At 38.0% G+C, this 23,607-nt stretch overlaps 1 protein-coding gene across 1 annotated transcript in view; it reads right to left on the minus strand.

Annotated features, from left to right (window-relative positions):
- Prrg1 (proline rich and Gla domain 1) overlaps positions 1-23,159 on the minus strand; it is a 114,018-nt gene extending 90,859 nt beyond the window's left edge. Inside the window, exon 1 of the mRNA XM_008833053.3 lies at positions 23,047-23,159. The gene's annotated coding sequence lies outside the window, so the exon portion shown is untranslated. The remainder of the gene's footprint in view (positions 1-23,046) is intronic.
- Between the last annotated feature and the right edge of the window lie 448 nt (positions 23,160-23,607).

The following is a 23,607-nucleotide window of genomic DNA, read 5'->3' on the forward strand; positions in this document are numbered from 1 at the left end:
ATATATATATATACATGCATGTATTGCCTGCATGCCTGTGTTGTGCAATGCCTATGGAAGACAGAAGAGGCTGTCAAAGCCCCTGGAATTGGAGTTATAGACAGTTGTTAGTTGTTAGCTGGGTGCTGGGATTTGAACCTGGGTCTTCTGCAAGAACAGCCAGTGTTCTTAACTGCTGAGCTATCTCTCCAGCCCCATTCTATCTTTTTTAAAAGAAGTCATCTTCAATTCAGGACTCCCGAGTTCCTGTTCAACACATTAATTTTGCAAGTAAAACAAGAGTAATAGCCCGAGAGATGAGGGAGGAGCTTCTGCATAGCTCCAGTCCTGACATGGCTGTAGCACAGAATCAAACTGTTAATCCAGAATGATAAATAGACCTGTTTCATAGACAAGAATACCAAGGTTTGGTTTGATCACGAAGCCACTACTTGTTTAGAGCTATTAGTACAATTCCTTTCTTCCCATGGAGGAAAGCTCAGTCTCTAAGGAAATGGATTAATTTAATGAATATCAACATGCAGTTTTCCTATTAATGTAGTAAGGATACAGGAATTCCTGTTTGAACAAATGTTTTATATCTGAAGATAGAAAAAGGAAACATTAAAGTAACAACTATCTGGAGAATGTAAGAAAGGACACATGTGAAACTCACAGGAAGGTGGTCCCTAAGAAAGCAAAGGGATATAAAAGCAGAGTATGAAATAAAAAATTAGAGGATGGTAAGGGTTTCCAGTTGGCCCTAGCTTCATTTCAATCAACTTAAAGAAGATGTTTCATTGATAACCAGATACTTTGTTGGGTGCCCAAATTAAACAGACTCACACTACAAATAACAGATCATCAAGTACCGCAACCAAGAGTTTGGAAGCTACAAGGAAAGGGTTTGTGAGGTATAGTAGCTCAGCCAGTAGCATGCACAAAGGCCTGGATTAGATCATTAGCATAAACCAGACATGTGTACATGCCCATTATTCAGGCCTCCCTCCAGGAGATTGAAGACAATACAGTTAATTCAATGTCATTCCTGGTTACATAGGGACTCCAAGACCAGATGGTTAGTGATGTTCAACAGTTTTTCCTATGTCTGTGGTCATTTATGCTTTTGAGAATTGTCTGCTCATTTCATTAGCAAATTTCATGAGTAGGTTACTTAATTTCATGTTGATTAGTTTTTAGAGTTCTTTCTATATTCTAGATATTAATCCTCTGTCATGTATGTAGCTAGTAAGATTTTCTCTGATTCTGTAGGCTGTCCCTTAACTTTACTAATTAATTGTTTTCTTTGCCATGAAGATGCTTTTTAATTTTCTGAAGTCCCACCTGTCAATTGCTGGCACTATTTCATGACTAACTGGAGTCCTACCCAGAAGTACTTACCTATGCCAATATCTTGAAGTGTTTTTCCTCTATCAGTTTTAGAGTTTCAAATCTTAAATTAAGGTCTTTGATCCATTTGGAATTGATTTTCACACAGGGTGGGGATCTAGTTTCATTCTTCTGCTTGTGGATAACCTGTTTGTCATCACCATTTATTGGACAGGCTATCTTTAATCCAATGAAAGTTTTGGCTACCTTTGTCAGAATCAATGATCTACACTAAAAACTACATTGAGATTCAATCTCACCCCAGTCAGAATGGTAGCCATGAAGAAAACAAATAACAAAAACTGGCAAGGATGTGGACAAAAGAGAACCTTTCATACACTGGTGGTAGGAATGTAAACTAGTCCAGTCACAATAGAAATCTATATAGAGACATGGTGTGATGGCACACTCTTTAATGCCAGCACTCGGGAGGCAGAGGCAGGCAGATCTCTGTGAGTTCAAGGCCAGCCTGGTCTACATAGCGAGTTCCAGGCCAACTGGAGGGCTACAGGGAGATCCTGTCTCAAAAAAGACATAAAAAAAAAGAAAGAAACAAAACCCATCTTTTTGTTGACTGCAAGAAACTCATCTCATTACAGAGATACTTGTGCATCAATCTTTACTGCAGCATTATTCACAATAATCAAGTTATGGAACCATCATAGGTGACCAACCAGAGAGGAATGATTTTTAAAATGTGCTTTTTTTTAAATAGACAATGATTTTTTTTTTTTTTTAGCTATAACGAAGTTACGTTGTTTGCAGGAAAATCAGTATGACTACAGATAATCACATTAAGCTTCAAATTGAGCCAGTCTCAAAAGGACAAATTATCACATCTTTCTCTTATTTATAGCTCCCAGAAATTACAGATCTATAAAATCATGTGTACTGATGACATGAACATAGATATGAAACTTGGCAAAAGAGGGACTAGTGGGAGAGGTAAGGGGTGTGAAGGAAAAGGGTACTGGATGGAGTATGGAGGAGTATGCTCAATGCACACTATATACTTGCTTGAAAATGATTTTATGTAACTGTACAATAAAAATAAACGCACGGAATTTAAAAGAATAGCAAAGAGATGTTGGCCTTGAGATTTAACATGGTAGGTCTACTTCTGAAATATACGTGCAACATAAGTGACCAGACATCTGCCAGGGCATTTTAAGGGAGGGTCCAATCATATAAATGTTTCTTTAGCCCACCTACATAAATGCTATTCGCAATGCCTTTGCCCCTTGCATTTCTCTAGTATAAAAGCTGGGAACATTTTCAGATTCCCATGTGATTCAATTCTGAACAAAGTGATATAAGAAAAATGTCTTCATTTTAAGAGGGCATAATTCTGGAAAATCCTTTTGCTCTTGCTCTCTTTCTTCTTGCATGGAATACACATGTAAGGCCTGGGATGTAGCCATTGTACAACTGCTGCTACAAGAGCATGGTGCTATGTTTGCCAAATTGGAAAAATTGAAAGATATGTATTCTTGAAGACATCCAATCTTAACTGTGTATGTACGAACTTACACTGTGAAACAGCTGCACATCTAAATGTCTATTAATTGTACTTCCTGTTACTTACAGCCATGTTCTACTAATATAATAAAGATGGACAGAGGAAAAATAATTAAGCTCTCTACTGCCTGAGAAAAGCAGATGCACATTAATATGGATACTATGAAAGGACACACTGTGAAAACAATGATATGGTTTGCTGTACCCAGAAAAGAATACAAAAAATTAAGAATTGCTTGCTCAGAACAAAAGAGAAAGAACACATTATTCTGTCTAACACTCCCACCTCTATTTCCATGCTAAAAAAGCAAGGAAGCCTAGGGCATTGCAATAAAATATAACTTCATATCCTTAAAACAAAAATTAAAAAGGACCTACCACAGCCAACTATTGTCTCAGGACTCAATGATTACCAAACTAACATACAATCTGTCCCATATTTTTTTGTAGTCTAATGATCATCTTCAAGGCTACTTCAATGAACCAAGCAGTCACAACTCAGTGGCTACGTAACTACGCATTATTTGTGTCTGACCCGAAATCTGATCTTCCAAGTCTTCCAACTAAAACTTACTTTGTTCCTTACTATGTAGTAATTACCTCACTTCTAGAATAAAGAGACGGGCATCATGTTGTCATCTATGATCATTAAAAATCTCAATGCAATTATGAACCTGGCAAAGATCCTAGGAGATCAAATCAGTCTATTATGTAACTCACGGCTTCAAAGTCTCTAGAGACAACTGGGATCCAAGTACTTTTAAAGAATTACCTCGCCATCTATTCACTTCCTTAGAATGTGCTTCTGAAACATCTAGCTGCAACATTAGCTACCAAGGAAAGCCAATCTTAGGAAAAGCTCCTCCCTCATACCAATGTAGCTACTAATTTGAAGAGAAAATTCTCTTTGATCAAGTATTTGCTAAACCTTCATATAAACATTATAGGGTTCTAATATCTCATACCACTCTAAAACAGACCTTCTGTCTAACACATAGATTGAAATACAAGGTAACTCTCTTGAAAATACAGTTCCTTATTTCTCATTTAAGTGATGCATTCATCTAGTGCAGAGATGTAAAAATAAGACAAAGGATAGTACTTAATGTTGTCTTATAGATAATTAACAAGAATATGACTGGATCCTCAGAAGAATAAAAGAATCTACTAAATTAAAATGAGAATCATTTGGAGATCAAATGATTGATCCCCTTTGAGAATCATCTGGAAAATGTATCCCACTTGCAACATGCATCAATAGCCATAAAAATGTTCTTCAGCCTTATTTACCTTGCTATTCTTTTCTAACAAATATTTTCCATATTTTCAGTGCTCACTCATGCAATTAAAGCCTGAAAGCTGCTTGGAGTACTTGATTTCAACCCACAATACCTGAGAGAGACAGAGGCTGGTTATAGGTTGATAGGTAGCTATGGGTCACTAGAGCCAATATCAAAAATGGCTATTGCAGTATTTAATGAACCAAGAAGAAACACCAAGTATTTTTACTCTGTCTATATCACTAAATGGAGACCTATGGCAGAGCATGAAGGCAGTTTCTGATTTATGAAGGTGAATAATTGACAGAATATTGGAAGAGTTCTACACTTATACCCCTTTCAAAACAATTATCTTGACAAGTCAGTGACAACTCTCATTTTAGTGAAAGGTCAACAAGGCTACTTTGACTTCCTTTCTACTCGATACTGAACAGCATTTACAATGAGGACTTTGATATCAAGAATTCACATAATCTCTTCCTTATTTATTTATTTTTTTGGTCTTTTTTGAGACAGGGTCTCCCTGGAGCCCTAGCTGGCCTAGAACTCGCTACGCAGACCAGGCTGGCCTCAAACTCAGAGAGATCCGCTTGCTTCTGCCTCCTGAGTGGAGTGCTTGGACTAAAGGCACATGCCAACACGCCCAGCTTCATATAATCTCTTACGTGTGCTTTAACAAGAGGATAGGTAATGAACCAAAATCATGCATTGCAAGTATTATTTTAATGAAGATATTAAACCCCAAATCATAAATAAAATGTCCCTTCTTTGCTATTCTACACTTTTAATTCCCCTACAATTCCCTCAAGCCTTTGAATTTCCATATGTATCTCCAAGGTGTTCCTGTTAATAATCTCATTTACTTTGGCTGTTATATGAGGCAGAAACTACAAAATGAACTTCATTTAATTACCTAGCTTCCTATTCCCTACAGTCCTCCAATAAATGAGTTAGACTGAAGAAAACATCATTGCAGGGATTTCCCTGACATCAGTTCCATTTATGTAGAACTATGCAACAAAGTATACCATGATAACTCAATGTTTTACTTAACATGGTTTAAAATATGTTGGCTGTGTAGCTACATGAAAATAAGAAAAGCCACAAATATTTTTTAATCATCTTATTTATGATATAGTCAAAATGCTCACAGTTAGCTAGTTTACTAATGATGAGTAATTAATTATGGTGAATGCACTCAACTTACATTCATTGAATATCCCAATTCACACCAGGCCTTGAATTAATAACAATTTTTTAAAGTAAACATTTGATTCAAAACAACTATAAATACTATTTTTCTAAAATACAAATCTTCAGATTCTGTGAAAAATATTTCAAGTTAAATACACTTTAGGAAAGTTGGATTATATAGGTTGCTCATGACCTCCAAACGGTTCTTATTATCTCTAAAACTCTCTATATCCACTCCTTGTCACATGGAAACAAAAGGTTTGACCATCTTAAGAACAGAAACTAAAAGGGGTTTCTAAAAGATGATTCAGGAAAGCAGAGGTGGGTGCTTCCTTTGGTTGGCTTTGTTTTTCTGTCCTGGTCAAAATATAGTCTTCCAATCCTTCCACTTCTGGGTATGATAAACTTCGAACCTGTATGATGCCCATGTGCACATGGGGACAATTATAAAAATAACCTAATAACCCTAAATATGATAGGAACATAAATGAACTTAAGGCATCGGACAGAAGTATACAGACGCTGAGTCAGAATTCACAAGTTTGAGGAGGAACGGAGGGGTCAAAGAGCTATACACATTAAGTTTTCATCGTCCTGCCTTTTAGTCCGGGCTTCGTGTAGCACTTATGGAGAAAGAAGATGAGTGAAAGAAGGGGAGCACATGACGGGAAAGCCTAGAGAAGCAGACATGTCAAACTGAAAAGTACTGAAGAGTATAGTATGAAAACAGTAGAGGAGAGAGACTTGGGGAAAGAATCTTCCAATCCCGTCTTACGAAAAACTCAACTGAATCCTAGACCAAGTATCTTGAGAACAGATGCAAAGCAGAATAGCACTTGTGAAGTGAGGCTAGAACTGCCACAGTGAAGTTATTAGCCTATGAAGAGATGCAGACAGATACTAGGCGGGGTCCTCTCACTTGGTGGAAGAGAGATGGTATGGTTTTTATTAGAATACTGGAAGCCAAAATATGCACAGCAGTAGTGAACACATGAAAAACTCATCCATTCAGGCTTAGAGAAACAAATAAAAAAGAACCCAAGAAATCATGACCATTCAAAAGAAATGAAGGATAGAACCTTAATCCTTAAGCACTCACATCTCTAAATTTGAAACCATGTTTATGAAGAATAGACTTTTAGTGACCCTAACCCAAAACAAAAGTTCTAAAATAAGAGCTAATTCAAAGTGTGTGTGTGTGTGTGTGTGTGTGTGTGTGTGTGTGTGTGTGAACTACGAAAACGCTTCGTTTGGAAAGTAAATCACACATATTTAGATAATCATTTTGCAGAATAAATTTCAAGAGAAATAAGACAAAACTGTGAGACTAAATTGTAATGAGAATACATAAAATTTTGTAAAGTGCAGTTCACAGTATTTAGAAGGAAACTAAATTTGACTGTTTAAAAAATATATAATGTATCCCAGCACTTGGGAGGCAAAGGCAAGTGGATCTCTGTGAGCTTGAGGCCAGCCTGCTTTACATAGTGAGTTCCAGGCCAGCTGAAGCTACAGGCAGAGTCTGTCTCAAAAAAAAAAGAAATATATATATACATATATACACATATATGTATATGTATATATATAATGAAAAATCAACAAGTATTATAGAAAGCTTTTCAAAATTATATTAGAAAATATATTTCATGTTGACTCCTATTGTTTTCCAGATAAGTACTAGAAAAAGAATGATTACAGGTGTTACATAGTAAAATTTTGGATTCTTTGGGACTCAAAACACCATACACTGAAGAGACCACAGGATTGATAAACAGGAGGCAAGTACGTATTTACAATGTACCAGTCTGAGTACTCCTGAACACTGTCATTATGCTTCCTTTACTATACTCAAATGAGTGTGTAGAGGGGGAAAGCTTCAGAATCAGCATAGCTCTTTCAACTGCGTGAATAAGAATTTCCAATGACGGGATCTTGGTATTTTTTCCTGGTCTGACAATGTGAGAAAAGTACTCCAGATTAATCCCAATAGAAAGTCCTGGCCTCTGTCTACCTATGAAATTGAGGGTCTCACCTGCCCAGAGATAGGTACAAGGCTCAAGGAATATTTCATGTCACACATGTCAGCTGAGTGTTTGGCCAGTGAAAGTTTTACTATGTCACACAAACGTAATCACTGTGACAATACAGTGACTAACAGGCCTAACTGTATTACCATGAAGCTGTTACATTTAACAAATGTATACTGATTTAGCTAGTAAAGAGACCATTTACTACTTATATAGACAGCAAAAGCAAAATCAGCATGGTATCCTTTCCCCAAGGTGGAAAGCCGTTCACTCAACTGAAAAAAAGCAAGGAAGTGAGTGAAGATGGCCTTACACAGTTCCCAAACCATAGGGAGGAGACACACACTGCCTGATAACAACTGGTCATCCGGTTTCTTCTTGCTCCAGAATTTAAGGCATTTCCTTAAGACCTGGGTCAGACTGAAGTCAGGCACTATCCCCACAGCCTATCTGAAGCTGTTGTCAGGTACTACTCAGTAAAGCTCTTCTACACAGTACTGAATTTATTTGCTTCCTTGTGAACCAGAAACTCAGAATGACATTAATCAAATATTTTAAATACTTACTAAGCAGAGATACTAAATGTTTTAACATGGCTCTGAATTAATTCAACAAAAGTGATAGTAGTAGAGTAAGCTGTGATGGTTTTACTAGAACATCCTCTGCCACCTCCCACAGACACGTAATTAACTATACCAATTGTAGGCATCCTTGAAGCTGGGGGCTTGTCTGAGGGAGTTAGGTACTGTACACAGTGAATAAAGATTTCTAACAGCCACTGAGTTTCTGAATACTTACTCTTGGTTCTATGAAGAATACTCTTACTCTTTGGGTATGCTGTTGTATGTAGCCAAATATTATGTGATCAAATAAAAGATTATAGTTCTAAACTAACCAGTTACGTTTACAATCAAAAACATCGATCCCAATACCATTTTAGAAACTGAGACTATAAAGCATGCACATCAGAGCTCTCTGAGCACTATGCCTGAGCTCCGGCTGACTGGGGAAAGTCTGACAAAGTAAATTTGAATTGCATTTCTGTAAATACAGATATTACCAGATAGATAATGGATGATCATATATTAAGATTTATGTATGCCACAAAGAATGCTAGAATTACATTAAGTTTTGGCTATCTTAACATAAGTTGTAGCTTTCAACAATACTATATATGGAGATATGTTAAACATTTTTTAAAATAAGAAAAAACGTAATTCCACCTGTAGACATCTCCATAACAGTCTACATGTAAAAAGGGAAGACTTAAGAATTCATGACCAATATTATACAGAAATTAATATCTGTTTTAATTAAGGCTTTTGGAAATAATTCACATACTGCTTTAGACAAATCTGTCTCACCCACGATATGATAACTGAAAAAAAAGGAGAAACAAAATTACATGTCATCGCAGTAATATAATAGGAAAATAAAGCATAATGCCATCAGAAGAAGTTCCATAACTATAGCACAAGAAAGATAAACCATGGCTAGATCCAGAGAAACAGGGAAGAGTTAATTATATAGTGTTGTTCCTGGGTAGGCCTGAAAACTGAAAGAAAGAGGAAAAATAATTCCCAAAGCCATGGTTATTATTTGATTAGGAAAGAAATGGACAATGGGGAGAAAAATCCACATCAGCTTTGAGAGTCTTTCATAGATGTGAAACCTCAATGAAAGTTTAAGAGACTATAACAGTCATCACTAATTAAGGACTACAGATAGACAATGACATAGGCTAAACCTTCAATGTAGCATAAACTCTCAAAGTAATTACTAAATCATAGGTTATTAAAGTCAATGAAAAGTTAAATAACAGGCAAAATGCAGAAACATTTTAAACCTCATACTTGAATCTTATGTAAGTTTGGAATGAGACCTGTATAAATGATCATGAAAATACATCCTCTCAATTCATTATGATGAAGAAAAGGAAGTAATGAGAAAGACAGCTTCCTTTCTTCCCATCCTCACTTGTATCAAAACATAGAAGACTGTCAAGAAAAGCAGTAAAAAGCAGAAGCTTCTTTGAGGGAACGTGATGCAGAATGTCATTAAACCCTTAATTTAGGGCCTTTTAAATTTAGGAGTGGGAATACGATTTTGAGGGGCCAACACGATGGGTCAACACAGAGGACCAGGTTCAGTTTCCAGGACCCACATGGAGGCTAACAACTGCCGTAACTGTAACTCCTGTTTCAGGAGATCAACGCCCTCTTCTGACCTCCACAGGCATGGCATGACATGGGTGCACCTACTTACATGCAGGCAATACACTCATGCACATAAAATAAAAATAATAATTTTTTTTAAAGTAGGAGAGAACTAATTCCATAGAGTTGTGCTCTGACCTCCACTCATATACATCCACACACATACATACATACATACATACATACATACATACATACATACACAAATGAAAGGCATATGGTTCTTCCAAAGAAAGGGAACCATCTGTAGTTGTATCCCTGCTTGTACTGAAGTTGTTTCTTACCCAGAAGTCTGAATACAGAACCTTCTTCCCATTTAACAATATAAAAAAACAAAGGACCTATGGGACATGAAAGAGGAAAAAGGACTGCAGAGGAGAGATTCAGAGTAGCAGGTAAATGAGACAGAGGAAGGGTAAGGAGACTCTACTAAAACACATCTTTCCTTTTTTTGTTTTAAAGATTTTATTTACGGTTTTTATCTTATGTGTATGAGTGTACTGCCTGCGTGTATGTAAGTGCACCTGTGTCATGTAGTGCCCGAGGAGGTCAGGAGAGGCCATCAGTTGCCACCATGTGGGTACTGGGAATCGAACCCAGGTACTCTGCAAGAGCAGTCAGTGCTCTTAACCATCTCTCTGGCCCCTACACGCATTTTTCTAGAAAATGCCATAATAATATCTACTACTTTGTATGCTCATTTTAAACCTGTAATAATATTATAAACAAGAGAGAAAAAAAGCCCAAAACTACAACAACAACAACAAAAACAACAACAAAAAAAAAACCCCAAAAAACCCGATATACAGGTGGTGTTGGAAACGAGGGAGAATTTCTGTTTGCGATAATTTAATTTAGGGTTGTCAATCATGTATACATGTTTCTGAGTCTTTATGAAAAAAATCTAACTATATATAAATGTGGGTGCAAGTCTGACCAAAAACAAACAAACAAACAAACAAAAAACAGAAACAAAAACAAAGACACCGGGGGTGGTGGCACACACCTTTGATCCCACTTTAATCCCAGGGCTTGGGAGGCAGAGGCAGGTGGATCCCTGTGAGTTCCAGGCCAGCCTGGTCTACATAGTGAGTTTTCTAGGCCAGCTGAGGCTTTATCCAGAGAAAGGGCAGAATGTGAGAAAGGAAAATTCAAGTAAGATGAAACAGATAAAAGTCATAGTCCTCATCACATGAGACTACATATACTCTGTGAGAGCCAAAAGAAAAAGCATCATTAAAATCATCTTTTTCTTCAACAGGGCACTCAATGTGTGACTCAAACAGTTGTATTCATTATCATTATCTGCTTTAATCAAAACTAAAATGGATGCTATCATTAATTCAATAACACTGGAATAGATAACTCAACTTAAATATTCTGACTATATACCATATGCCTGGCATTGTGGCAAGCACAGGGAAGTTACACTTCTACCTATGTAGTATTCATGAGGTAATCAATTAGGCACTAACACATGCTATATGTAATGCTAGATGTTGGCAATGTATGTATGGTGCAAAATACAAATTTTCTACTCCCAGACACAGAGATTTACTATGTGTTTAAAGTGTAAAGCTGAGGGACTGAAGAGATGGCTCAGAGGTTAAGAACACTGGCTGTTCTTGCAGAAGACCCAGGTTCAAATCCCAGCACCCACATGGCAGCTAACAACTGTCTGTAACTCCAGTCCCAGGGGATCTGACAGCCTCTTCTGACCTCCATGGGCATTGCACGACACGGGTGCACTTACCTACACACAGGCAATACACACATACACATAAAATAAAAATAATAAATAAAATTTAAAAAAATAAAATAAAGTGTAAAGCTGAGAATGGAAAGATGGGTCAAAGGCATGCTTCACGCAATAAGGCCTCCTAAGAAAAGCTCCAAAGTTTTAGTGTGAGAAAAAGTTGGATTGGAATTACAGTTCTGTCATACACCCAACAAAGGGAGGTTAGGGACATATAACCTTTGGCAGAATGACCAATTTAATCTTCAGGGATATTGAGTGGTGCTTTCCAGAAACACTGTGAAGGGTGGTGCTCTAAATTGGAGGTTTCCAGTATCTGTCTATGAGCAATTTGGATTAAAAGTAGACAATAAATGACTAATGAAAACAGTCAAAAGGGTATGATTATATAGTATTAGCAAAGAAGTAAGGAACTCTGAACTAGGATAACAATAGTAAGAATGGACTATTCAAAACTTTGCTTAAGTCAATTTTATATGCTCCACGACCAGCTATAATTTAGAAAATCAAATATAGGCAAAATATCAATACCTCCTACAAATATTACCATTTGCATTTTAAAATACAACTTAAAATTCAAAGGAGTTTTTTTTGGGGGGGGGGCTTTTTTGTCTTTTTGAGACAGGGTCTCCATGTAGCCCCAGCTGGCCTAGAACTTACTTTGTAGACCAGGATGGCCTGGAACTCACAGAGATCCGCCTGCCTCTCGAGTGCTGGGATTACAGGTGTGCACCACCATGCCCGGCTCAAAGGAGTTTTTATTTTTTTATAGTATTATTTATATTTTAAGGGACAAATATTTCTATTATAAGACTGCTTATGAACTTCAGGAAAAGTATTTTTGGTACTTTGATAGAAATATTTTCTTCATAAAACCAAGGGGAAATGAGTTAGATACTGAGTCAGGATAAAATTACATTAAAAAAATCAAAGTATTCTTGCTAACATAATTATTCTGGTCCCATAAGCAACACTAATTTAGAAAAGAAACTTGATATATATCCCATTAACTATTTTTTTGCTGTGATATCAAATTTTAAATCCAGGCTTATGCTTCTCATTTCTCCTGCTTTCTCCCTGAAGCAAACATGTCACAGTGGATTACTGTGGCAAGACACTCAAATAGATTTTCTACAAACTTGAAATGCATAACATTAGGGAACAAACCACAAAAATCAGGCATACTGGAGCTATATTCGAAGAGATTCACAGAATATAGTGTTTTGAAAAACAAGATGCTGTTAATGAAAAATGAGGCATAGAATTTCAGAAAATAACACACGTCTTCTAAGACACAGTTTTGAAAGATGGAACAGAACACAAGAAATGTACTTCAGGTCAAGTATTCCAAATAGAACACGTTTTCATACAGAAATCCTAGGTTACAAATTGTGAAACACTGAAACGTGCCTAAGAGTTCAAACTGTTATTTCAATTTTGGTCCATTTAATTGCCATGCCTTTCAAGAAGATAATGCATGATATCAAAAATTCATCACCAGTATTTGGATGAGCTTGAAAATAACTATACCAATTATTACTACATAATAATAGAGAAAGCAAAGCAACTATAAGTATTTTAAGAGCTGTGATTAGCCCATCTCCTGGCTCTTTGATCCTTACTTCATTATGCCCAATAAGATTCTTAAGAAGCATTTATACTTTTAAATTCCAAAGGATAAATCCAATACAACAACCTTTGTATATCAAAGATATTTAATAAATGCTGAATATAATTCTTAGCTGTGAATTTGTATTTGTAATATACAAAGGCATAGAATAAAACATTTCCATTCTGAAAGGGAAGAATGGGAACACTGAAAGGAGAGATGGGACCAAAGGAAGTTTGAAACTGAGCAGGGCAAACATGAGATTCTGTAACTGCATGTGCAGCATCTGGGGCATGTGCTGTGATGTAAGTGCCAAAGGGCTTAGGAAGCCCTATCCCCAGAGCCTTGTCATGTGCAGGTCTTACATGGTCTTACTCTTCGGATGACACTGTTCATGGCCTGTAGCTTTCCTCACCAGTTGCTCCAGCTTCCTGGCATCTCTAACTTTTCGGTTTCCACTGCATCCACAACCTCACCAGCACAGCTTCACACATTATAGTCTCAGGGAGTGACTATAGGGATGCTGATTCTGCTGCCAACTGCCTGGCCTCCCACCTTGATTTTGAAATCTGGGTAGAAGCCTTAAGGACTTCATAACTATTGCCTCCTTGCATGCCTACAAAGCCAGCATCACATAGATGAGAGCAAGGTTTGTTACCAGTTCAAGAAGGAGGCTGGGAATGCTTAAATAATCACTGCAAAGACCTCTAAATGTCTATATGGCTGAATATAAGGAATCATTTCCTTAGATGGCCGTTTGCAAGTAGGTTACCCCAGTTTAGATGGTTAACCTTGGATTTGTATCACCTAGGAGGCACACGGCTGGCTTTGTTTTTCCTTGTTAGGGTTTTTTTGTTTTGTTTTGTTCTGTTTGTTTGTTTGTTTGTTTTGAGATAGGGTTTCCCTGCAGCCCAAGCTTGCCTGAAACTTGCTATATAAACCAGGCAGGCCTCCATCTAGCCTCTGCCTCCCAACTGCTGGGATTAAAGGTATACACCACAACACCCAGCCCTCTAGGCTTTTTTTTTTTTTTTGGAGTAAGTATCTAGAGATATTTTACTGAAAAGTCCTATCCTGAACATGAGCAGCACCATCCCATGGACTGGGGTTCCAGATTTAACAAAAGAGAGAAAAAGTAAGAAGCCAGTGTTCACCTCGCTCTGCTTCTTGACTGCAGACACAATGTGACTAACTGCATGATGTTCCCAACAACCATGCCTTCTGTGCCATGATGAACCGTGTCCCCTCAAACTGTGAGCCCAAATAAACCCTTCCTTAACCTGCTGTTATCAGGTACTTTGTTGTAACAATGAAATAACTAATATACCATTGTTCCCTTCTCAAACCAAAGCCTTTCAAGTTAGTTAATATTTTATTCTTTTGAGCGTTAGGGAAATTCCTGAGATGCACTTAAAGCATCTATCCTATTGTCCTGGTGCCAAGTAGTTGACTTGTTTTTAAATTTATTTATTCATTCATACATTCGTGTGGTGTGTGTGTGTGTATGCGCATACATGCTTACATGTGCTGAGACCAGAAAAAGTCATCCAGTGTCCTCTATCATTCTGTCTTTTTCCATTGAGGCAAGGGTCTCTCCCTGAACCTGTGGTTCCTGTTTTCTAAGCTAGAGTAGAGGTTAACAAGTCCAAGCAGTCCTCCTGTATCTGCCCTGACTTGGTGCTGGTTACATGGACACTGGGATCTAAATACAATTCTTCGTGATTTCAGAGTAAACACTTTCTTTTCTTTTCCTTTGCAGATGGCAGAGGGGATCTAAATAACATCAAATTATTTATATTCTATGAAAATCTCAAAAATCCAACAAAAATTTGTAAAAGATATGAAATTTAAAAATCTTGAGCAAGAGCTTTTAATGGCTGGACTATCTCTCAGACCCCCTATATGGCTTCGTTTCCTCAACCCTAGTCTCTTCTGTAGCTACACTCTTCCTGGCTCCAACTTTATGAAAGCTTGTTTTTTGGGGAGACTGCAAGTTTTGTAAGTATTTTTCGCTCTTCTTTTTACTCCCAGTTCTCACTGTAAATCTAAAAGAAGTCAGAAAAGCCAATATCACAGCATGAATGCTGCATTGCCTTGAAATATCCTCTATCTGATTTATCAGCCCATCCCTCCCTTAAATTTAACTTCTCATAAAGTCTTATGGCATGGACAAAATGTAGAGAAGTTCTTTGCCACATGCAACATGAATAGCATTTGGCACAATTTCTAATCGAATCCTTGTTTCCATCTGAAACATCATGAGCAGGCTTTGCTGTCCTCATTCCTATGAGCGTTCTGGTCTTCTTAAAGTCCCAGCCAAATTACTGTTTTAGCTCTGTTTCTAGAATTCTGGGGCTTTCTCTAACCCTCATCTCTAATTCTTCCCCCAAATTCCTCCCACAAACCTGTTTTAAAGTCTTCTGAATTACATGGTTTGGTTGTCATGGAAACAACCCCACTTCATTGGTTTTTTTTTTTTTTTTTTTTTTTTTTTTTTTTTTAGGTAGACCAGCCTATCACTGTGACAAATACCTGAGAGAATGAATTTAAAAGCTCATGCTTTCAAAGATATCAGTCAATAACTGGCCAGGTTCATGTTTCTGGGCCTGTCATATGGCAAAAGATTATGACAGGAGGACTGTCAATTAATCCTCTCCGAAAATCCCTCAAACACACATCCAGCAATTTACCTTATCTCTTGGACATCTATCAATCCACTCAAGTTGAGACTAACCATTACAGAAAAGGACTTCCTGAACTTCACAAGGACTATCCATTCTTAAACTGATAATATTACACTTAATGGTGAGAAACATGAATCATTTCCTCTAAATTCAGAAACAAGGCAATTACGTCTCTTCTCGCCACAACTTTTATTCACCATTTTGGAAATTCTACCTAGTAGGATTACAAAAGGAAAGGAAATAGACTGCATATGCAGTGAGAACCAAGAAATGTTCATATATGATATGACTGTCTAACTAGAAAATATCAAAGAATTAACAAAAATTCCTAGAATTAATGAGTATAGCAAGAGTTCATAAGGTTAATAAACAAAAATAAACTTCTTTTGTATATTACCAGCAATGAGTAAGTGCAAACTGAAATTTAAAACACATTATAGTTTCCAACAGCATATGCCCAATGTAAAATAGGTAAAAATGTAACAAAATTTGTCTATTAGGAAAAACTACAAAACTCTGATGAAATAAATTATAGGACAAATAAATGAAAATGAATTCTGGGTTCAAGGATAGGAAGACCCAATAGATTCAAGATGTTAATGCTTTACAACTTGATCTACAAATTCAATGCAATCCCAATTAAAACCAAGCAAGTGGGAGTCGGGCATGGTGGTGCTCCTTTAGTCCCAGTACTCCACTCAGGAGGCAGAGGCAGGCAGATTTCTGTGAGTTCAAGGCCAGCCTGGTCTACATAGTGAGTTACAGGTCAGCTGGGGCTACAGGGAGACATGGTCTCAAAAAGACATAATAAATAAATAATAAACAAATATGTAAAAACCAAGCAAGTAATTTGCGAATATGAAAAACTGATTCTGAGGTTTACATAAAGAGCCAAAAGATATAGACTAGCCAATTCAGTATTGTAGAAGATCCAAAATAGCGGAGTGTGACTATCAAATTCAAGACTGTGTTAACTGCCTCACTGCTGTGACAAAATTCCTGACAAAAGCAATTTAAGGCAGAATACATATTAGGTGACAATTCCAGAGGATACTGCCCACCATCTCAGGGCACAGATGAAAGGTACAATGACAAGAACTGGAGGCAGTTGGTCGAACTACATCCACAGAAATGAGGCAGAGAGTGATGAATGCCTGTACTTGGCTCACTTTCTCCTTTTTATTTGCCAGGGACCACAGCCCATGGAATCCTGTCACCCACATTTGGGTTGTTCTTCCCACCTCAGTTAACCAAATCTAGACAGTTCCTCATAGATATGCCCAGAGATTTGTTTCCATGGTGATTCCAAATCCCACTAACTTGACAGTCAAGATTGAGCACCACAAAGACTTAATATAAAGTAATAAAAACAATGTGGTATTGACAAAATAGTAGGCAAATTAATCAATATAATGGAATAAGATCCCATAAATGGATACATAATAACACACATAAGGTGTCTTAAGACAAAGGACCCAAAGAAATACAATATAGAAAAAATCCTTTCAATGAACAGTGCTAGAACAACTGGGCATCCACATGCAAAACAAAATGAATACAGAGCTGAGTGTGTGGTTCAGTAGAGTGCTTGCCTAGCGCACATGAGGCCACAGGTTCAAGTCCAGCAACAAAAAGTCATGCAGACCTTACACTCTGAATAATAATTAACTTTAAATGGATTGCTAACTTAACATTGGTCAGAGTTAAGTATAAAATAGAAAAATGTAAAACTCTTAGAAGATAACATAAAAGGAATCTACATGACTTCAGGTATAAAAGGAATGATTAATAAACTGGACTTTATTAAAATATGAAATTTTTTCTGTTCTACCGAAAATATAGTCAAGAAAAATAAGAAGGAACGCTACACACTGTAAGAAAATACTTGCAAATTCAATATTAGATAAATGACTATGATCTCAAATACAGAAGTAATACTTAAACCTCAGCATTGTCAAAACAGACAACTTGGTTTAAAAATAGCTAAAATATCTTCAGTTAATAGAGATGTAAAATAAACATATGAAACCAGCGTGGTGGCACATGCCTTTAATCCCAACACTTGGGAGGCAGAGGCAGGAGGATCTCTGTGAGTTCAAGGCCAGCCTGGTCTACATAGTGAGTTCTAGGCCAGCTGGGGCTATAGGGAGATCCTGTCTCAAAAACAAAGACAAAAAAAAAAGAAAGAAAAGATGCTCAACACTACATGTTTTTAGGGAAGCTCAACATAAAACAACAATGAAATAGCATTACACATCTATTAAAATAGCCCAAATACAGAACACTCATAGCACCAAATGCTGTCAAGAGTGCAGAGCAACAGGAACTCTTCATTTGCTGCTGGTGCAACTAAAAAATAGCACAGCTAGTATGGATGTTGTTGGTTTCTAGCAAAACTAAATGTATACTTAACATATAATCCAGCTCTTCTGCTCCTTGGTATTTACTCAGAGGAGTTGGTAATTTATGGAGTGACAGACACAAAGACACAGAATAAGACAGTGATGCTTATAATGCTTTTATTTACTACTGCCAAAACTTGGGAGTGGTATCTTCCTTCCTTCCTTCCTTCCTTCCTTCCTTCCTTCCTTCCTTCCTTCCTTCCTCCCTCCCTCCCTCCCTCCCTCCCTTCCTTCCTCTGAAACTCACTATGTAGACCAGGCTGGCCTTGAACTCACAGAGATCTGCCTGCCTATGCCACCCAAGTGCTGGGATTAAAGGCATGCGCCACCATGCCTGGCTGACAAGATATTTTCTTAAAAAGCAGATTGATAATAATAATAATCCAGGTGACGGATTATTATCTATCACTTAAAAGAAATAAGGTATCAAACCATGAAAAGATATTCAAGAAACTTAAATCCATATTAGTGAAAGAAATGAATATGAAAAAAGTTACATATTGTATGATCTCAACTACATAGCATTTGAACAAGCCAAAAGTAAGGAGACAGTGGAAGGGTCAAAGGTTACAAGAGGCTGTTGAGAGTAAGGGATGAATAGACAGAACACAGAGGATTTGTAAGGCAGCCAAACTATTCTGTAGGATACTACAACAGTGAATATGAGTTATCATCAGTATGTCTAAACTCATAGAATGTTCAACCCCAAGAGAAGGCCCTGTGTAAACAATAGACCTGAGGTAATAATGATGTAGCAATGCAGTTTATCACTTGAAACAAGTGTACCATCATGGTACCGGATATTGTAGTTCAGGAAATTGTGCAAGAACCAGGGGCATATGGGAACTCTAATTTCAATCTAATTTTCTGGTTAACCTGAAACTTTCATAAAAATAAATTTTATTAATTAAAAAAAAACTAGGAACATCTTCAGTTGATTCATTTCTAGAGTTTCCTCCTCAGATGTACCTACAATTTCTACCTGGATATAAAATATGTTTCTCACTGAAACCAAAAAATCTCACATCCATTGAGAAACAGTAACCATCACTTAATAAAATCCTCACTCTAAAGCAAACACTTTCAACTTCATCCATCTCTACTTTTAAATTTATGTTTTCTTTCATTCTTTTTTCTCTCTCAGTGCCCTTACTTCGGTTCTCTCCTGTTCTCCTGCTCCAGTACTCTATTCCATTTATTAAATATTCCTAGCATTATACCTCCAGTCACTCCTTGGTTTTATCAGGGTTTTGGCTCTCTCTTGTACAACTGTATTGAACCCTTAAAATCATCAGAATCCAGTGTTTGTCTTCACTTCTTTCACCAATAGCTTACAAATGAAAGTAGTTTATTTTTACTCTCTCCACACTCTACCATTGCTCAAAGAAATTTTTCTTGAGCAGGGTGGACATCAATATCTCCTGTAAATTTTGTTCAGTTTCCAAACTGTCACTATCTGATTTGGTGGGTTATATAGAGAAAAAGACACTAAATGTAAGTATGTTGGTTTAAAGTGCTCCCCTAAGTGCACAGTCTGATTCATATGCCAAATTAAAAACCATTATCCCAATGTTTTTAGTCATAATAATGATAATATTCCACTAACTGAAGAGTAAAATTAAATCAATCCTCTGTACCTGACAGAAGCCAAAAACAAACAAAAAGAAAGATTCTTGGTTGTTAATTCCAAGTATCTTCTCTTACTTGCTTCATTTCCACACCAACAAGATATGAAAATATCAGTTTAGCATACTCTACTCTTAATTACAGAAACAGAAGAAAAAACAGAAACTCAAGAAGGAAGTTGGGATGAGGAACTTTTTAGGAGAGAATGTATAAATTATTCAGAATGGTTTGGTATATTTTTCTTCAATAAATGAGTGTACAGACAGAGAAGATATAGACCTCTTAAATAAAAATGTTCATAGACTACTCAGCCTCTGCATCTCAAATTCTATTCACAAATATTAATCATGAAATTCAAGTGTTGCTTTTGGCAGGGTAATTAATGCAATTCAAAAAGTCACATAAAAAACACTTTGACAGGGCTGGAGAGATTTCTCTTGCAGAGGACCCAGGTTCAATTCCCAGCACTCACATGGTGGCTAACAACTGTCTTTAACTCTAAATCCAGGGGACTCAATGCCCTCTTCTGACCTCCGTGGGCACTGAATGACACAGGTGCACCTACCTACATGTAAGCAATACAATCATACACATAAAATAAAAATAATAAATAAAATATTCTTAAAAATCCAACCAAGCATGGTGGTGCATGCCTTTAATCCCGGCACTTGGGAGGCAGAGGCAGGCAGATCTCTGTGAGTTCATGGCCAGTCTGGTTTATATAGAGAGTTCCAGGCCAGTTGGGGCTGCAGGGAGACCCTGTCTCCAAACCATCAAAAAATTTTTTTTAATTCACTTTTACATTTAGGTGGATAGGGGAGAAGTTAAGTGAAGATACAAAAACAGAGGCTATTAATAGGTAGAACAGATTCTTTACTTTGCAGGCACAGAACATGGCTTAATCAAATAGTCAAACCCTGGCTAATTTTTGGTCATAACAATGCTCGTGATTATTTGCTTGCGATAGCATCTCCAATGTGTGAATTCATTCAGAAGATGAAAGCTGGGCATGGGAGTGTTGAGGCTGAGTGGGTCTAATGAGGACATTACGTTTTCTGATAAGAGCAGAGGTGATTGGAAGGCCAATAATGCTGGTGGATTTAAGAGATGAGATAATCAAAGTCAAGATGGAAGAAATGGTCAGACTAAGCTTTTTAAGGAATATACTATGAAAAGATTCATTTGCTAAAGGCTCAAACCACCTTAAGATTCAAGAGTATAGTGTAAATTTAGGTTACAGTTTTCCTTGTTTACATTAACTTCTAGTGGGTATCACCTGTTGTGGTGCATTTACATAGAGTACGTCTACATTCAGGCAGCACCTTATTTGTGTCTTTCTGAAAATGGCAAATTTTCCATTACACATTGATTTATCACTAGCTTTGGTCTCAGCCTTTCTAAACCTGGTGATTTTTTTCACTCATTTCTAGCTTTTACATCTCTTTTATAAGGATATACGTTAATAAAGATAAACATATGACAACATATTTGTTTTGTTATGCCTTATCCATATCCAAATAACTGTTTAAATACTAGCATTAAATAGAATTAAAATATTAAATAAAATTTCAGCATTGCAAATATTTTCTATTACTCCATGAAATCTACATGAAACGACTTATCTTTCTACTAGCAATTAATAGCATGCAACTATAAGTTTATTGGGCACTCACCACTTGCCAGGCAGCCCTAGTACTGGGGTAGCACGGATGACTGAAGTTCTAATTGTGAGAGAAAAATAAGTCTAGCGATATCAATTAAACAGAAAAAGGGATGATTCTTTACATCTGGGGAGGGCAATTTTTTTCCAAGAAGTTAGTTGTGAGGAGTTTTCAGGAATGAATAGGAGTTGATCAGGAATTTGGAAAAGGGAAAAGCCATCCATAACATTGCACTCAAGAATTTGGTAATGTTATCAACCAAGCCCTTTAAAATGGAGAAAATAAAAGAACGAGTAAAATAACAAGAAAACAGGAAGAAATTCTGCTAACGTTACACATGAGGCGGAGCAATTGTACGTTTAAACGTATTTCAGATCTGAGAGTAAATGTTTATAAAACAAGATTCACAATCAAGGGAAAGGGGTGGAGGAGGAGGAGGAAGTTCAGTTTGTTATGTTGTATTAACTTAAAACAAATCAGTTAAAAATATAAACATCTATGCTTGGGAACACATGTAACATCTCTCATAAAAAAAATCCTAAAATTGAAATTGAAAGCCTATGGGCCTTTATCCAATATTATCGCAACAGTTCTCTGAAGTTTTTTATTAGTACCAGTTTTAAAGTTTCTACAATGAATGTGCCCAAGTGATTGGCATCATCATACTCCTAACAATACACTCTGTATTGAAACAATGAACAGTACTCTACCTAACTTTTCAATTATTCAGACTTGCACACCTTCACATCTTTCAAAGTCTAGCCTCATACTGTTACTATCCAAAGGAATTCGTCTGGCTGTAAGTTTGGTCACTCCACCACTTCTCTCATTCAATTATGTCCTCTCAAATTCCATTACTTTTGCTTTTCTCCCGAAGGAACTCTTAAAAATATACGTGAATTACACAATCACAAAACCTATGACTGCAGCCAGAGCACGAACATACACACTAAAATCCAGTTACATTCCTCTGGGGGATGTTCACTGATCAAAATCAGCAGACCAGGAAAAAAGGGGAAAGCCTAAGCAGGAAGGTAACTCGTGTCTTTCCACTCCCCCAACTCCAGGCCCCCACCCCCTAGGGCGCCAACGTGACTTCTCAAGCACCCACCTACGCACACCCGCCCCACTGTCACCCGCCACTGCCTACAAAACAGTCCTAGCCTTTGTTAAAATGTCCAGGCACAATGGACCAGAAGAGGGACACGTTCCCGGGTAAAAGAAAGTCACACCCTCTTTTGCAACAGCCCAAGCCAACAACCCACCTCCCCCAAATCCTCTCCCTGGGCGGTAGAGAATGTTCCCGGCAACTTTGCACCCCAAGAAATCCCCGCAAGGGTGGAGGTAAGCCTGGGACACTGCTCAGGGGCATCAAGTAGGGGGACTGAACTTGAAGCTGGGCCACCCTCCAGCGCCCTTGGAGAACCTCCTAGTCTTGCCAAGCCCATGTGTGGACTTCTAGCCTCTAGACTCCCTTCTTGCAATTCCACTGCCGGTACACACCCTCGGCGACTCCCGCCACCAATCCTCTCCCCACGCGGCCCTGGCCGGATGAGCTCCAGCAGCGGCACCACCGACACAGCAGCAGGATTGATCAGTTTCCCCGAGCCAGTCAAAGTGAAGCCACATCCACCCGGATGCGTCCTGGGACGCTCAGCTGTGAGCACCTTCTCCCCCAGGAGTCCCGCGCAGCTGCCTCACTTACCTCGGGTCCCGCTCCGCTACTCCGGGCTCAGCACCACGCTGCGCCTGCGCGATCCCACTCCGGCGGAGCCTAGCAGGAGAGAGGAGCCAGCGGCTGCTCGCAAGAGCAGTGGGAAGCGACTGGGCAGGCTGGGGAGGAGTTAGGCAAGAAGGGGAGGTGCCTGGAGAGGTGGACAGCAAAAGGAGGGGCCGGGCCAGGCGGAGCGGGAAAGGGAAGAGTGGATCCTATGCTGCTTCCACCACCTCTGCCAGGAAGACAATTCAGTTGGAGCCATATGTTCTAGGTGTCCGTTAATAACACTGACAGAAAGAAAAGCTGCCATTGCTCCTCTGTACACCTCCCACAGCCACCCTTGAGCAAACCCGGTTTGGAGCAAGGCCAGGCAGTGTTGGAGCAGTGACTCCCCCCTCAATCATCTTGCCCCTCCAGCCTTTGAATTCTTTTCCTTTATCATTTCTCCTCATTGCACGTCATCCTCGGTCCACTTCAAGTTAGTGGCATGAAAATTTCTCATCCACAGACCTTATGAGAAGGTTTGTGTGTAAGCTCAGTCCCGGACTG

This window comes from Nannospalax galili, unplaced genomic scaffold (assembly GCF_000622305.1).
Source record: "Nannospalax galili isolate Female #2095 unplaced genomic scaffold, S.galili_v1.0 scaffold556, whole genome shotgun sequence".
Lineage (NCBI taxonomy): Eukaryota > Metazoa > Chordata > Mammalia > Rodentia > Spalacidae > Nannospalax > Nannospalax galili.